Raw genomic sequence first — 18471 nt, 5'->3', positions numbered from 1 at the left:
GAGCCTAAACGAGGGCTGGTGTGACAGTACCCCCCACACCCCGGAGACGGAGTGCGTGTCGGCGGGACGACGCCTGTGGAAGTCCCGAATGAGAGAACGGTCCAGGATGTCCCGCGCCGGAACCCATCGCTGCTCTTCGGGACTGTACCCTTCCCAGTAAACAAGGTACTGGAGAGACTCCCCACAATGCCAACAGCCTGCAGACGGAGTACACCGGGGCCTCCTCGACGTCCATTGGAGGGGGTTTATTGTGGGGTCCAGCACTAGCCAAGGGACCAGATGCCACCGACCTAAGGAGAGATACATGAAATGAGGGTGAGATACGGTAATTGACTTGGAGATGTAATCTGTACGTCACCGCATTGACTCTCCTCAGGACTTTGAACGGCCTCACAAAATGTGGGCTCAGCTTCCGGCAGGGCAGACAGAGGGGCAGGTCCTTCGTAGACAGCTAGATCCTGTCACCAGGGTGAAAGACCTTCTGCTGGAGGACGACGAGCTGGAGAAGGGTGTGCACTGTGTTTCATAACTCCTCAGCGCCGGAAGCAATCGTCCTCGATCTGACTCCAGTGCCAAGGCTGGCTGATAGCCTAGAACACACGGAAAGAGTGTAAGGTTAGAGGAAGAGGGAGGGAGGGAATTTTGTGCATATTCTGCCCAAGGCAGAAACGCAGCCCACTCCCCTGGCCGGTCCTGACAGTAACTATGAAGGTACCTACCCAGTTCCTGATTTACCCTTTTCACCTGCCCATTTGATTGGGGATGGTTTCCGGAGGTGAGGCTGACCGTGACCTCCAGTCGTTCCATGAAGGCCTTCCAGACACGGGAAGTGAACTGAGAACCACAGTCAGACATGTACTCCGGGATCCCTTAGTGCCGGAAGACGTGAGAGAAGAGCGCCTTTGCCGTAAGTTTGCCATAAGGGAGGTGTCTAGATGTCTTGCTCTGTGCACAGGTGGAACAGGAAGAGACATAAACCCGGACATCCTGGGCCATGGTGGGCCACCAGTACTTGGTGGAGAGACAGACGATAGTACGGCTATACCCGGGTGCCCCAACACAGATGCTGTGTGTGCCCAGGCGAAGAGACGGTCTCGCATATCAGAGGGCACACCCCTCAGTACAGTGGGCAGTTGAGGGCTCCTGTCGCAGGGCTCGACGGATGTCCATGTCCACATAAGAACACGACAGGAGCCACAATGAGGGACAGGGGAATAATGGGTGTCACTTTCTCCCTAAAAAACCTCTGGGTCATGAACCTGACACAACGCATCGGCCATGACGTTCGTAGGTCCCGGCCAGTAGGAAAGGGTAAAGTCAAACCTGGTGAAGAATAGGGCCCACCTGGCCTGAAGCGGGTTCAGCCTCTTCGCTGCTCGTATATACTCTAGGTTCCGGTGGTCTGTCCAAACCAGGAATGAATCCAGCCAGTGCCGCCATGTTTTCAGCGCCTTCTTGACGGCCAGCAACTCACAATCTACCACATCGTAATTCTGCCCCGTGGGAGACAGCTTCCGTGAGTAGAAGGCGCATGGATGGAGTTTAGGTGGCGATCGAGTGCATTGGGAGAGAACAGCCCCTACTCCAACCTCGGAGGCAGAGGCGGGTCAGGATGAGCCAGAACAGGTGCGTTCGTAAACGTTCCCTGCTGGAAGAAAAGGCACTTCTCCGCCTTGGCGTATAGGTGATGCTATCAGCTTTTCCAAAACTGACCTGACATGAGAGTTTGTTGGAACCTATACACCTTGCTGATAATAAAGAATGATTCATTTAAGTTTGAATTTGAGTCCCTGGTGGTAATTTCCACCACACTGCGCCATTTTGTAATTGTTTATTGTCAGTTTGTCATTTGTGTGTATTTTACAAGCATAATATTACTATTCAATCTATCACTGTCTCACTCATTTTCTCTCTCTTTGTCTCTTTCCTCTTTTTTCCCTTTCCCACCCCTTTCTCTCCGTCTTTTCCTTCGTATGTGTGTATCCAGGTACTGACCGTCTGCTGCACGGTGTTCGCCGGTGTGTTGGCGCTCAACTACCAGCGGGACAACATGGTGTGGGTGCTGCCCCTGCTCATCGTCTGCCTGTTCCCCTGGCTGGTGACCCACTGCTTCCTGTCTATCCTTGAGATTGTGGTTGACATGCTCTTCCTCTGCTTCGCCGTGGACACAAAGCACAACGACAGCAGCCCCGGCCGAGAGTTCTACATGGACAAGTCCCTCATGGTGAGGGGAAGGGAGGCGAGGCTGCAATGGGAGGCTATAGGTGCGTCCCGATTCTCCACCTGTCATGGACTTAAAAGCAACGGATTGGTGTAATCATTTTCTAGAGGGAGTTTCCACCATTGTTAAGTTAATGTTGTGCTCACTTTGAGAAAGAATCGTGACGCAGCCTTTTATACACTACCGTTCAAAGGTTTGAGGTCACTTACAAATGTCCTTGTTTTTGAAAGAAAAGCACATTTTTGTCCATTAAAATAACATCAACTTGATCAGAAATACAGTGTCGACATTGTTAATGTTCTAAATGACTATTGTAGATGGAAAAGGCAGATTTTTTTAAATGGAATATCTACATAGGCGTACAGAGGCCCATTATCAGCAACCATCACTCTTGTGTTCCAATGGCACGTTGTGTTAGCTAATCCAAGTTTATCATTTTTAAAGGTAAATTGATCATTAGAAAACCTTTTTGCAATTATGTTAGCACAGCTGAAAAATGTTGTCCTGATTAAAGAAGCAATAAAACTGGCCTTCTTGAGACTAGTTGAGAATCTGGAGCATCAGCATTTGTGGGTTCGATTACAGGCTCAAAATGGCCAGAAACAAAGACCTTTCTTCTGAAACTCTTCAGTCTGTTCTTGTTCTGAGAAATGAAGGCTATTCCATGTGAGAAATTGCCAAGAAACTGAAGATCTCGTGTAACAGTGTGTACTTCTCCCTTCACAGAACAGAGCAAACTGGCTCTAACCTGAATGGAAAGAGGAGTCGGAGGCCCCGGTGCACAACTGAGCAAGAGGACAAGTACTTTAGAGTGTCTAGTTTGAGAAACAGACACTTCACAAGTCCTCAACTGGCAGAGGCGACTCCGAGATGCTGGCCTTCTAGGCAGAGTTCCTCTATCCAGTGTTAATTTTTTATATTTTCTATTGGCCAGTCTGAGATATGGCTTTTTCTTTGCAACTCTGCCTAGAAGGCCAGCATCCCGGAGTCGCTTCTTCACTGTTGACATTGAGACTGGTGTTTTGCAGAGTACCAATCCATTTATATATGGCGAATAACGGTTTTTGCACATTTTTAACAGAGCTCACCTTGTTATCTCATCACCCAACACTCTTTTCACGTTACCTTTTCTTTCTTTTCTCTCTATCTCTCTCTTTCGGAGTGTGTCGAGAACAGTAAGAATATGGCGGGACGGGATCGGTCCGATGCAGATGGAGTCTGTGCTGAGATGAAGTCCTTGGTGAGTTAACAAAACTTTTCCAACAGAGAATACATTCATTTACCTCCATAATCTAGAGTCATATACCCAAAATGATGGTGCTGATGAAGACAATAGTAAAGATTAACACTCCATTTGTTTATTGTTGTAGACTCATGGATGAAGGACTTTTACTTGAAAAACCAAACCTGAAGACAGAAACCAAAGGTATTGCAGAAGTTTTCTTGAATCCATGTGCAATAGGTTTAACAGGATCATTTTACTCATTACTACAGTGGATCAAATAGAGAGGCATTTACTCTGATGATGACATTTTTGTAGTAGTTGAACATATTAAATGCAGGTCAAGCAAGTGCTTAGTTTGTCTTATGTCAAAGGCAATGGATGATCATTAACTGACAATCCCAAAATGATGGCTTGAGTTTGTAATACTGTAGAAAAAGGAATTGCCTAGAAGTGTATATTTATTCATAAATGAAAGCAGAGTTCAACCCAGAATATGTTGTATAACATGTTTATGCAGTGGACTTCATTGATCTCGCCTGATGTGGTTGAACCAATGGAATAGTCCCTAAAGTACAGACCCTGCCCATCTGGCACTCCATACCGGCTCAAAGAAAACAAATACTATTTGAACCCAGGTGTGTAGTGTACCACTTATACTATTTCAAACTCCTCTTTACCTGTACCCTGTTGTGGACATCAGGAATACATCTCAGCTGGCCCTGACCCCATCCTCTATGATGCAACTGTCCCACTAAAACCTGGGCAACGTGGCCAAAGGCTCCTTCATCATCCCCCTGGTGGAGATCCCTGGCCTCATCCTCACCTACATCCACAACCAGCTCAAAGGAAAAGGACGTCACCTACATCCACAAACAGTTCAAAAGCTGAGTACGTCTTTAATCATCAACTCGATTCAGCAGCTGGACATTTTGTTTTGAGTGGATGGTTGAGGGACAGAACATAATTACATCATTTCTAGATTGTACATTTTTAGAATGGGTGGCCGGTAATGGTCTGGTCCTGATCATCTCTAAAACTAAGAGCATGATATTGGGTTCAAATCATTCCCTAAATTCAAGACTTCAGTTGAATCTGGTAATGAATGGTGTGGCTGTTGAGCAAATTGAGGAGATGAAATGACTTGATGTTAGCTCATGGTAAAAACATATCGATTCAATGGTTGTAAAGATAGGGAGAGGTTTGTTTGTAATAAAGAGATGCTCTGCGTTTAAGACACCACACTCCACAAAGCAAGTCCTGCAGGCTCTAGTTTTATCTTATCTTGATTATTGTCTAGTCATATGGTCAAGTGCTGCAAGGACGGATCTAGTTTAGCTGTAGCTGCTCTTCATTGTAATCAGAGGGCTAGTATTAATACGAGGCATGCCAGTCTCTCTTGGCTAAGAGTTGAGGACAAACTGACTGCATCACTTCTTGTTTTTATAAGAAACATGTATTGGAAATTCCAAATTGTTAGCATCGTCAACTTACAGTGCCTTGCGAAAGTATTCGGCCCCCTTGAACTTTGCGACCTTTTGCCACATTTCAGGCTTCAAACATAAAGATATAAAACTGTATTTTTTTGTGAAGAATCAACAACAAGTGGGACACAATCATGAAGTGGAACGACATTTATTGGATATTTCAAACTTTTTTAACAAATCAAAAACTGAAAAATTGGGCGTGCAAAATTATTCAGCCCCCTTAAGTTAATACTTTGTAGCGCCACCTTTTGCTGCGATTACAGCTGTAAGTCGCTTGGTATGTCTCTATCAGTTTTGCACATCGAGAGACTGAAATTTTTCCCCATTCCTCCTTGCAAAACAGCTCGAGCTCAGTGAGGTTGGATGGAGAGCATTTGTGAACAGCAGTTTTCAGTTCTTTCCACAGATTCTCAATTGGATTCAGGTCTGGACTTTGACTTGGCCATTCTAACACCTGGATATGTTTATTTTTGAACCATTCCATTGTAGATTTTGCTTTATGTTTTGGATCATTGTCTTGTTGGAAGACAAATCTCCGTCCCAGTCTCAGGTCTTTTGCAGACTCCATCAGGTTTTCTTCCAGAATGGTCCTGTATTTGGCTCCATCCATCTTCCCATCAATTTTAACCATCTTCCCTGTCCCTGCTGAAGAAAAGCAGGCCCAAACCATGATGCTGCCACCACCATGTTTGACAGTGGGGATGATAGGTTCAGGGTGATGAGCTGTGTTGCTTTTACACCACACATAACGTTTTACATTGTTGCCAAAAAGTTCAATTTTGGTTTCATCTGACCAGAGCACCTTCTTCCACATGTTTGGTGTGTCTCCCAGGTGGCTTGTGGCAAACTTTAAACGACACTTTTTATGGATATCTTTAAGAAATGGCTTTCTTCTTGCCACTCTTCCATAAAGGCCAGATTTGTGCAATATACGACTGATTGTTGTCCTATGGACAGAGTCTCCCACCTCAGCTGTAGATCTCTGCAGTTCATCCAGAGTGATCATGGGCCTCTTGGCTGCATCTCTGATCAGTCTTCTCCTTGTATGAGCTGAAGGTTTAGAGGGACGGCCAGGTCTTGGTAGATTTGCGGTGGTCTGATACTCCTTCCATTTCAATATTATCGCTTGCACAGTGCTCCTTGGGATGTTTAAAGCTTGGGAAATCTTTTTGTATCCAAATCCGGCTTTAAACTTCACAACAGTATCTCGGACCTGCCTGGTGTGTTCCTTGTTCTTCATGATGCTCTCTGCGCTTTTAACGGACCTCTGAGACTATCACAGTGCAGGTGCATTTATACGGAGACTTGATTACACACAGGTGGATTGTATTTATCATCATTAGTCATTTAGGTCAACATTGGATCATTCAGAGATCCTCACTGAACTTCTGGAGAGAGTTTGCTGCACTGAAAGTAAAGGGGCTGAATAATTTTGCACGCCCAATTTTTCAGTTTTTGATTTGTTAAAAAAGTTTTAAATATCCAATAAATGTCGTTCTACTTCATGATTGTGTCCCACTTGTTGTTGATTCTTCACAAAAAAATACAGTTTTATATCTTTATGTTTGAATCCTGAAATGTGGCAAAAGGTCGCAGTGTTCAAGGGGGCCGAATACTTTCGCAAGGCACTGTACACACAGCTCTGTCACATACACTTACCCCACCAGACATGCCACCAGGGGTCTTTTCACAGTCCCCAGGTCCAGAACAAATTCAAGGAATCGAACAGTATTATACAGAGCCATGAATGTATGGAACTCCCTTGCATCTCATTAGCGCAAGGATTGAAGAGCAAAGCTGGTTTCAAAAAACAAATAAAGCAACACCTCATGACACAATGCCTCTCCCCCATGTGACCTACTTTTTGTGTGTATGTACTGACATGTATATGTAACTGATAGATGCACATTAGATGTTAATATTTTAAATGAATGTACATTTTCAAGTGTTTTGTCTGTAATGTATTTTTTGTTATGTGTCGGACTCCAGTAAAACTAGCTGTTGCCATTGACGTCGGCTAATGGGGATCCTAATAAACTAAAATCAAAAATTACTGCGCAAAGCACAAACAGATATCAAATTTGATTTCAAATCTTGCTTACATTTGTATACGATCAAGTTTAAATTATGCATAAGGAATACTTTGGAAAAGGTTTCCAAAATTTAAATCAATTGGAGATTTCCTGGTGTTTTTACACTCTTTTATGTCCAACACTTGGGGAACCCTGCTTTAAAGTCGAATTTTCCCAAAAACAATTGTGGGTAAATTATATAAATAATCAAAGCAACATAACTTTTGATTTAAATACACATTTGATTGAAATTCATTCCAGTTGATAGTCTTCATTTTCAGCAAATACAAGCATTTATTATCCATGGTTTAGATGTACAAAACAGTTTCCATTTTCATTTGTTGACACTATTTCAGAGGACATCTGTGGATATTCTAATCGTGTGCCATGTCACCTGAATAAATATACTATTTTGTAAATATTTATGTATTTAATGATTTGTAAGTTAGTTCCATCGTTTAATCAGTGTGTGTGATTGACAGGAGATATGACGAGAGGAGATGAGTTTTTACCATCATCATTATCACAGGGGCTGAAGTATGGGTAGAGCTTCTCAGCGAAGGTGCAGCCAGTGAAAGAGTAGATATGAGACTTGGCTTCCACATCATAAAAGGAGACCTGACCCTCCTCATAGTCCACAAACACCCCCACCTTCTGGGGTTTCTCTCTCAGGGAGAGATAAACTTGAGGGGAGGCACAGGCTATGTACTGATTCCAATCCCTCAGGACCACAGTCCAGACTCCATCCTCAGAACTAGGAGATATAATCCCCTTCCTGTCAGTGGACACTCTGGCAACTCCTAAATTGCAGTCAGTCTTCCCCATAACGTCACCTCATAGTAAAATCTTCCTGAGGAGAAGCCATCCTTTCCAAGGACAATTAAATACTGATTAAACCTTTTTGGATTGCCAGGAAGATTCTGTGGTATGTTTTGAAGTCCTACATGTTTTCCATCCTCAGACAGATAATAAAAATCCCTCTAAGGTCAGGGCGTGAAAGTGACGTTGACATGCTGCTCCCCACCCAGTGCTGGTTGCTCTGTGCTCTGGAACATAATTAACCCTTAACATGTCTGATCTCTCTACATTCTTGGTACAAAAGTGTGAATCAGAAATGCTAAACAAGGAATTACTGCAGATGTAAGAAGTTCTTTTTAAAGACATCAACTACAATAGAATTCACAGGGGATAAATACATAGGTACACCTCACACACATGGTTATGGGATTAGCAAAAAATAAGACACCTGTACCAGTTCAGATATAGAATTGAAATGTAATCAAGATTGAATTTGCATCCCAATATTACATCACAGAAGACTGAAATATTGCAAAACTGTTTGACATAAAACACCGGAATTTCGGCTTTTCAAAAAAAATAATATTTATTCATTCTGAAATTCTGAAAAATATTAATAACATTCCACCCATGAGGCCATTAGGTAATTGGACTGCAGGAAGGGCTACATAAGCAGCAGGAAAAATCCCAGATTGTGCCTAAGGCTTGGGGTCAGTATTCGGAAGTTTGGATGACTGAGGTGCCCAAAGTAAACTGCCTGTTACTCAGGCCCAGAAGCAAGGATATGCATGTGAATGACAGTATTGGATAGTAAACACTCTAAAGTTTCTAAAACTGTTAAAATAACATCTGTGAGTATAACAGAACTGATTTGGCAGGCGAAGCCCCGAGGACAATCCATCCATGATTTTTTTAGGTCATTGAACTTTTCAATGTTTTCTATGGGAAAGCCTAATTATTAGGACCCAGATTGCAGTTCCTGTGGCTTCCACTAGATGTCAACAGTCTTCAGAAATTTTTAGATGTTATCTTTGTTGAAAAATTTAAAAGTATTTGTATTCTGTCACTCAGAAGGACTCTAGTCTTTTGGTGCACGTGAATGAGTGCGCGCTCATCGTTGTTTTTCTCGGGTATTGAAAACAGTTTATTCTGTCTTAAATTTGATTGATTATTTATATACTAGGGTACCTGAGGTTGGATTAGAAATGTTGTTTGAAATGTTTGGACCAAGTTTACAGGTAACCTTTTAGATTCCTTTGCAGGCATGTTGGGCGAGTTGGAACAGGTGTATTTCTGAATCAAACGCGCCAAATAAACCACATGTTTGGGATATAAAGGACTTTATCAAACTAAACGACCATTCATTGTGTAACTGGGACATTTGGGATTGCAAAAAGATGAAGATCTTCAAAGGTAAGCAATTTATTTTATCGCTATTTCTGACTTTCGTGATGCATCTGCTAGGTTGGAAAATGTTTGTGACGCGCTCCGGTGAGGGTGCGCACTTGGTTATTTATCTCCGGTATTGAATATACTATTTTCTGTCTTAAATTTGATCCTTTATTTACGTATTAGGGTACCTGAGGATTGATTAGGAACGTTGTTTGACATGTTTGGACCAAGTTTATTGGTAACGTTTGGGATTAATTTTATGTGCATTTTGAACGAGGAGAACCCGGTGGATTATTGACTGAAGCACGCCAAATAAACATACTTTTTGGGGATATAAAAAATGACTTTTTTGAACAAAAGGACCATTTGTTATGTAACTGGGACCCTTGTGATTGCAACCAGATGAAGATCTTCAAAGGTAAGGGAATTATTGTATCGCTATTTCAAACCTTCGCGGTGCATCTGCTTGGTTGGAAAATATTTTTAATGCTTTTGTATGCAGGGCGCTGTCCTCAGTTAATTGCATGGTATGCTTTCGCCGTAAAGCCTTTTGAAATATGACAAAGTGGCTGGATTAACAAGAAGTTAAGCTTTTAAATTATGTAAGACACTTGTTCTACATGGACAAGTCCCTCATGGTGAGGAGAAGGGAGGCGAGGCTGGGTGGGAGGTTATGGCTGCGTCCTGATTCTCCACCAGTCATGGATTTAAAAGGAATGGATTGGTGTAATAATTGGCTAGAGGGAGTTTCCACTGTTGTTAAATTCATGTTGTGCTCACTTTGGAAGAAGGATGGAGAATTGGGACATTGCCTTATAAATGCAGAGGTGGAAAAAGTAGCCAATTGTCATACTTGAGTAAAAGTAAAGATACCTTAATAGAAAATGACTAAAGTAAAAGTGAAAGTTACCCAGTAAAATACTACTTGATTAAAAGTATTTGGTTTTAAATATACTTGAAGTATCAAAAGTAGAAGTATAAATAATTCCTTACATTAAGCAAATCAGACGGCACAATTTTCTTTCTTGTTTTTATTGACGGATATCCAGGGGCATACTCCAACACATCATTTACAAACAAAGCATTTGTGTTTAGTGAGTCCGCCAGATCAGAGGCAGTAGGGATGACCAGGGATGTTCTCTTGAATAGTGTGTGAATTAGACCATTTTCCTGTCAAAATGTAACGAGTACTTTTGGGTGTCAGGGAAAATGTATGGAGTAAAAAGTACCTTATTTTCTTTAAGAATGTAGTGAAGTAAAAGTTGGCAAAAATATAAATAGTAAAATAAAGTACAGATACCTAACAAAACAACTTAAGTAGTACATTAAAGTATTTTTGCTTAAGTACTTTACACCACTGTATATATGTCTGTATATATGTCTATATGTCTCTGTTCCATTATCCACACTAGCATTCCAATGTATCACACCGTACATTCTTAGTGGTTTGTTAGTGTGGACAATGGAACATAGCCTTTGTTTTTACAGAGTACCACTTTTACTCCCTCTATATGGCGAATAGTGTTTGTGCACATTTTACACCCAACTTACCCGGTTATCTCATTCTTACGCTCTCTCCCTCTTTAGGAGTTTGTACAGAACAGTAAGAATATAGCGGGAAGGGATCGGCTGGAGACGGTGGTGAGATAAAACCCACGGTGAGTTTAAAAAACTTTTCCAACAGAGAATACATTCATTCACCTCCATAATCTAGAGTCAGATTTAATATTTTTAACTAGGCAAGTGTGTTAAGAACAAATTCTTATTTACAATGGCGGCCTGGGAACTGTGGGTTAACTGCCTTGTTCAGGTGCAGAACAACAGATTTTTACCTTGTCAGCTCAGAGATTCGAGCCACCAACCTTTCGGTTAGTGGCCCAACGCTCTAACCACTAGGCTTCCTGCCGCTCCGGATGTAGGTGAGGATACACCCAAAATGATGATGCTGATGAAGACAGTAGTGAAGTTTAACACTCCATTTGTTTATTGTTGTAGACTCATGGAGGAGGGACTTTAGCTTGACCAAACCAGAAGACGGAAACCAAAAGGCATTCCAAACATTTCCATGATATTACTCCAGTCCCACGACTACAATATTTCTGATAACCTGTTTGTTAAATTATGGCACACGTTACATAAAAGCTTTGGACTTTTTAAAAGCACAATGTGTTTTTGTGACAAATGTTGTAGGTAACAGAAGTACATCCATCAAGAATATTGTTAGTGTAGTTTGGTGCTATTTTACAGGCTGTAGAGTTGATGATTTTAAGTTAAGCCTCTTGAGCGAAAGTATTGCGATTGATTTTGAAAATGCATTCTGTGTCATCACTGTTATTTTGTCACCACTACCACTGTACACTGCAAGTGTTTTGTGTCTCAAATGAATTTTTGGATTGTGGTAATGATGATCATGTTCGCATCTTGTGTTGAAGTGGTACATCTAATACAATACAACTGACTAGCATAACAGAAACATTCCTACATGGACATGTTTTAAAGTTTGTGATTTTTGATTTGTGAAAAGGTGTTCTCCCTCACCTGTTAACAGGATCATTTTACTACAGTGGATGAAATATGAAAGAGCCATTTACTCTGATGAGCATGTTTTAAATTAGTTTAATATATGAAATGCAGGTCCTACAAATATTGAGGTTGTCTTTTGTCTGAGGCAATGAATGATCATAACTGACAATACTTCAATTGTGGAAACATTGGGTCATTACTGCTTATTGAGTTTGTAATACTGTATCGATGAACAAAGGGATCGTATATGACTGTATCTCTATTCCCTTCATACGTTTTAACCAATCATATTTTTGATAACATTTTTGTGCAGGGTAATAAAATAAAGGAAAACAAGCTATGTCCATCTGTGTTTGTGAGAGCTGTGGGGCAGGAGAGGATCCATTCTATGTGGGGCATGGGTCTGTGTCAGGATGTCCTAAAAACAATATATATATATATATATATATATATATATTACACCCAACAATAAAACAGTATATTTAATTCATACAAATTAATTCATACAATGAAAGGGTTCATAGTATTTGTTTTTCTGTCAAATACATTAGCTGCACTTAATTGAGCTCTCGTGATGCAACAGAAGAAATGAAATAGACCCAAAAGCACAGACTCCGCTCATATGGCACTCCATACCTGCTCAAACGCTCAAAGTATCTGAAAGAAAACAACTATATTGTGAACCCAGGTCTGTCCTGTATGAGTTTGTCTATTTCTAACACTGCTTTCCATGTACCCTGTGGTGGACATCAGGAATAAATCCCACCTGCCACTGACCCTCATCCTGTCGTCTATGCTGCGTCTGGCCCACTACAACCTGGGCAACGTGGCCAAAGGCTCCTTCATCATCCCCCTGGTGGAGATCCCTGGCCTCATCCTCACCTACATCCACCACCAGCTCAAAGGAAAAGTATGTGTTTTATCAAAATCACTATCCTAAACCAACAACCTGCTGAAGACAGGTTATATTATATTCACTGTCTTGGATCCACAGCCAGCTCAATGGAAAAGTATGTCCTTTATCGAAGCGCAGAACTGTGTAACCAGCTCAGAGGCTGAGTATGTATTTTACCACATTCACTTATACAGTAGCAACATCAAGCTAGAAGGGGCAATCTGTAGTTACAAAATCCATTTTTGGACTTCGAAATGAATGATGTACACCTATTGATTCTTGAAAAATATGACTCATAAATGCCTCGTCAGCTTAGTTCAACTGTCACACTCCATTTGAACCCAAAATACAAGCTTGTTTCTCTCCAATTTTTGTAAACATATTAAATGTTCAAATAAACTGTATTGCCTCAATCCAGGCACATCCCTCAGCTTTTTACCAAAGCACTTTGTTACCGTTTCAACTGTGGATTTGCGCTTTAAAGTCCTTTGTCACATTCACCTACATCCAAAACAAGTTCAAAGGCTGAGTACGTCTTCAATCATCACATTCACTTAGAGACACAATAAGAGGTTGAGAGAAACAGAGAAAAGGAACGTCACTTTAAAGGATAGTTTTCAGTCTGTGATAATTATGAGTAAATTATATGAATAATCAAAGCAACATAACTTTAATTCCATTTAATAGTCTTCATTATTCAGTAAATACACACATTTATTATCCATGCTAAGATGTACAGAATACTCTACATTCTCATTTGAGGATACAACTTCAGAGGACAATGTGGATATTCAAATGATGTGACCTGTCAGTATGTTTACAATATGTAAATGTGCATTTTACAATATCTGGAAAAAACAGTTTCCTTTCCGTTGTTTAATCAGTGTGTGTGATTGACATGAGAGATGATGAGAGGGGCTGAGTTTTGACCATCATCATTATCAGAGGGGCCAAAGAATGGAAAGAGTTTCTCTGTAAAGGTGCAGCCAGTGAAAGAGTAGATATGAGACCTGGCCTCCACATCATAAAAGGAGATCAGACCTTCCTCATAATCCACAAACAACCCCACCTTCTGGGGCTTCTTTCTCAGGGAGAGGAGAACAGGGGGGGAGGTACAGGCTTGGTACTCATTCCCATCCCTTAGTATCACAGTCCAGAGTCCACGTTCAGGGCTCAATGTGATATTCCTCTTCCTGTCAGTGGACTCTCTGGCCACTCCTAAAGTCCACCTAGTCTTACCGTTAACCGTCACCTCATAGTAAAATCTCCCTGAGGAGAAGCCATCCTTTGCAAGGACAATCCAATACTGATTAAACCTTTTTGGATTGTCAGGAAGATTCTGTGGTATGTCTCCACGTCTTACTTGTTTCCCATCTTCAGACACGACGAGTTTGTGATGTGCTGTATCAGGGTCCAGAGTCACATCCACTGCATACTGCTGAATCCTCTTCAGTTTGACCTCAGGCAGCTTCTCCATCTCTTTATTCAGTATCTCCTCCAGGTGAGACACAGCTCTCCTCACAGTCCCAACACACAGAGCACTGTGAACACTGATCTCAGACCAGTTCTTGGTGGGTAGAGGGGTGCACACTAGGGATGGGAAGCTCTGGAGAAGTTGGAGGTGGTCCTCAGTCTGTGAGAGCTGCTTCAGATCAGTGCTTCTCCTCTGTAGCTCAGTGATTTCCTGCTCTAGATCTTTAATAAGCCCTTCAGCCTGCCTCTCTACTGCTTTATGCTTCTCCTCAATCACCTCAATTAGTTCAGCCTGGCTTTTCTCAATTGAGCGCACCAGAGCAGTGAAGACCTGTATGCTGTCTGCTATCTCTCTATCTGCATCTCTCTTGCTGAGATGTACTGAGAGTTTGATGTCTTTAACCTTCTTCAGTCGCTCCTGGATAATCTGTTGCACTTCTGCCTCTTTTTTGTCCAAGTGAGCCTTCCTCTTTCCACACTCTTCCTCTATGTGGACAGTCATGTGAGTCTTGTGGTCTGTTTCATTGCAGAACTGACACACACACACATCTGGTCAGTCCTACAGAACAGCTCCAGGAGTCTGTCATGCTTCTTACAGATCCTGTCTTCCAGGTTCTCCACAGGGTCGACCAGTTTGTGTCTCTTTAAGGCTGGGATAATCTGATGAGGATCCAGGTGAGTCTTACAGTAAGAAGCCAGACACACCAGGCAGGACTTCAGGGCCTTGCGCTTCATCCCAGGGCAGACGTCACAGGGCACATTTCCAGCTTTTGCGGGGGACTCATCTTTTCGTCTGTGTCTCATCGTTTTAAAATTCTCTACAACCTCTCTTAACATTGTGTTGACACTAAGTTTAGGTCGTTCTGGGAATTTCTCCTTACACAGTGGACATTGGTACAGGTCCTTGCTATCCCAGTAATTTGTGATACAGACCATGCAGAAGTTGTGTCCACATGAAGTGGTGACTGGCTCAGTGAATACATCCAGACAGATAGAGCACAGGAACTGGTCTTCAGACAGGAGACTGCTGGAGGAAGCCATATCTGGAGAGAGAGCAAAGTCGAAAATATAAACGTTTTAATTTAGCAAATTGCAGCAAACCCTCTCTGAAAAACTTCAGATCAAAGGAATAATAGACTCCAGCTCTAGATTATAATCAATGAGTCAATAATACAATATATATGTTTTTAACGGAGCTAATTCTGTTCCCTGGAATGAGTCAGCTCTCGATAGTTTCAGTGCGGTTGTCAACACGGCACTAAGCGACGTTACCAATCTTGATTTAAGTTGTTTAACTGTACTACATACAGCATACATTTGTCAATTTACTTAATATAGTTAAACATAGGTACTGTAGAAAAAGAAAACAGGAGATTACCATAAAATAAATGTACAAAGTAATATTTCTTCACACATCCTTGTACATTTCTACTCACCCGTGTCTGTTTAAAATGGTGTTGGCTTGTTCTCAGATTTTTCTCTAGTATTTACTGTAGTTTTAAAAACCACCGGAGACTGTGTAGCGGTTGAAGAGAGATTTCTGAAGTGTTTTAGAGTTTGTTCATGTGTGCAACATATAGCATGTTTAGCAACGTTCGTTTCACTTTGTCAACACGCGCCTCCCCGCCCAGTGCTGCTCTGTGCTCTGGAACAGAATTAACCCTTCACGTGGCTGATACATTGTTTTACCTCAATACAAACAAGGTTGATAGTTTAAACAAGAGTTGTATAATTGTTTTACTGATTTAGGTAGAATAAGTGTGAATCAGAAATGTGAAACAAGTACCTATTAATGCAGGTGTATAGAAGGTTTTCTGACATCAACAACCAACATAATTCTAATTCCACATTGGGATGAAGAAGTAGTGGCTGTCTTGGCAGATTTGACCATTAACTAAGAATCAGGAAATACCACAGATTTTTCCTTTAAACATACTCACTTTGACATATACCAACTACCAGTTTATCAAGTCAAGTAACAGAAAATGGGTGAAAGGAGAAAATGCAGAATTACTTTACTGTTTGTAGGAAATTGCCTGTGCTCGCTGTATGCTAAAAGCCTGCATCTGCTGCTTGTGGTTTTTAATGAAATGCAGGTCCTACAAATATTGAGGTTGTCTTACGTTTAAAGCAAGGCATGATCATAACTGACAATCCCTAAATTGTGGCAATATTGGATCATTACTGCTCATTGAGTTTGTCTCTTTCATATATTCTATTGGAGTTTATAAAACATAAATGCAGGACATGACAAAACATGCCACTTGGTGGCAGACAACCCACACAGCATCCATAAACAACAACAGATAAAACAACGCTGACAGACAATTGACAACAAAAACAAAGAACAATAATGGTAATACAGTTATGGTCCTTTACGATGCCAAGACTGTGATCTTGAGCTTGGGTTAAAATACAATCAAATAGGTGCATCGTTCTGGACCTGTACAGGAAGAAAATCCCTAAATTGTGGCAACATTGGGTCATTACTGCTTCGTGAGATTGTAATTCTGTATCCATATATTCATGGCCCAAGAGAAAAATGAAAACATATAAAATAATTGATCTATCGTCTCTCTTAGTTTCATAATTTTCTCTCAATTCGCAAGAGGCTGAATGTATCTCACTGGAGAAACCTCTGCACGAGTGAAACAGCGCCCCTCTGTCTCTCTATGTGTAGTCCATCTATCTGATGCTGTCTGGTCAAAAAGAGTATGACATTGTTGCCGCCCGCAGCATTGAATGCAAGGGAAGCCAGCGAGTATTTGGCCTCCCTTGATAAAAAAGTATGAAATAATAGCCAATCAGTGCTAAACTGAGTGAGCTCTACTATGAATGGTCCTGGCGCACCAAAAAAAGTGTCAATAGAAGCTGTTTTGGAATTGGCTTCTCTCCAATCGCATCGAGAGCATACGTCATTGACAGAAACAACTTGAATTCTTGCATCTCTTTGTGTCGTTGTCCTCCGGTGGCTAGCTAGCTAAAATGGTCTCTTTCCTGGAGATAGGGATTTGGACTTGTGGTTTTACTTAATTCTCCATACTGGACACTGATTTAAATGGCAATTCTGATCCAACCATAAATACATACATAGTGCCCCTGGCCTGAGAGGATGGAAGTTCAATATGTTGCTAGATATAGAAGGCTAATCTTACTGTAACTAGCTAACGTTGCCCATGAAATGAAGTTAAACTAGCGAGCAAGCATTGTAGCCAAGTAGCCTAGGACGTCAAAAAACAAAGTGTGTACTGTTTGACAGAGTGATAGACCGTTTCATCTCCATGAAAGAGAGGATGGCATTGGAGTTTCTGTACATACACACACAAACACAGAAATTAGAACCATGGACAGCCACATCATATTTAGCTTACGTTGATTGGACTAAATTGTTTTTGGTATCTTTTAGTTGTCACTGAATTAGACCAAGCATCAGATGATGTTGAAATGTTTAAGTTGAAATGGTGCTGGAATATAGTGGAGGCAGCTCCTGTTTTCTTTGCGTCTTGCGGTAACTCTCTGTGGTTCTAAATCATTAGTGGTCTTAAAATGTCAGAAATGCTAACTTGCTGTAGGTCATGTAACTGTTTGTTCCATGCAATATGCTTTGGGGACTTCACTGGACAAAGGTTGCTCTCCGGGTTTTGTGATGAAACAAAGGTTTGTTTGAATTGATTCTAAAACCTTTTTCAATGTGCCATTTCTGGCTCTGGACAACATGACAGGAAAATCTTTAATTTACCAGACATTTGAGAAATGTAACATCTATATGCATTCAAATCCAACCTGGACAGCCAGCACCTTCAATAAATTAGGAATGTTGGCTAATTAAACCATATTTACATGTAATTGCAACCAGACTATAACAATTTACAGAAACACTATTGATTGTGTTTCGATGTGTAGCATATGCAAAACTTTATAGCCAATTATCTTTTTTATTTTTGGGGGGTACTTTCCTAAAATAATAGTTGTCCACCTCACGGTTCAGCTGTCAGAGATTTGATTACTAAACGTATCAAGGCATTGCATATGCAAAGGCCAATAGGCTTAGGTGTACTCTGTATGATATTAACATTTGAATAAATAGATATATACGTAGCATATATATAGGAAAATAAGCTTAACCCAGAGAGAGAGATGCTGGTGGCATGCTACGACACTGACATGCATTTCTTTATGGCAGATGGCTACTGCGTCTGCTACACGGATATAGACACACAGAAGGAGGGCAAATTTATAGGCTTTCAATCTGAATATTTTGTATAAAGATGAGCATTATATTGGTAGATTAATGGAGTATCTCCCTCACCTGGAGCACAGGGGGACACTGCCTTCATAGCACAGGCCTGCAGTAGCTAAGGCTTAATGATAGCCACACCATACCAATC

At 41.2% G+C, this 18471-nt stretch overlaps 1 long non-coding RNA gene and 1 pseudogene across 1 annotated transcript; one reads left to right on the top strand and one right to left on the bottom strand.

The window, feature by feature from the left end:
* The first annotated feature begins 3176 nt into the window (after positions 1-3176).
* Positions 3177-4831, top strand: LOC112231817. The gene is made up of 3 exons (XR_002950530.2): positions 3177-3461; positions 3592-3647; positions 4147-4831. It is a non-coding gene; the product is annotated as an uncharacterized LOC112231817 (long non-coding RNA).
* Positions 4832-7370: 2539 nt separating this feature from the next.
* Positions 7371-15775, bottom strand: LOC112231815 (annotated as a pseudogene).
* Positions 15776-18471: the final 2696 nt, after the last annotated feature.

Source organism: Oncorhynchus tshawytscha, linkage group LG34, assembly GCF_018296145.1.
Source record: "Oncorhynchus tshawytscha isolate Ot180627B linkage group LG34, Otsh_v2.0, whole genome shotgun sequence".
Lineage (NCBI taxonomy): Eukaryota > Metazoa > Chordata > Actinopteri > Salmoniformes > Salmonidae > Oncorhynchus > Oncorhynchus tshawytscha.
This window is presented reverse-complemented; position numbering and strand designations above follow the sequence as displayed.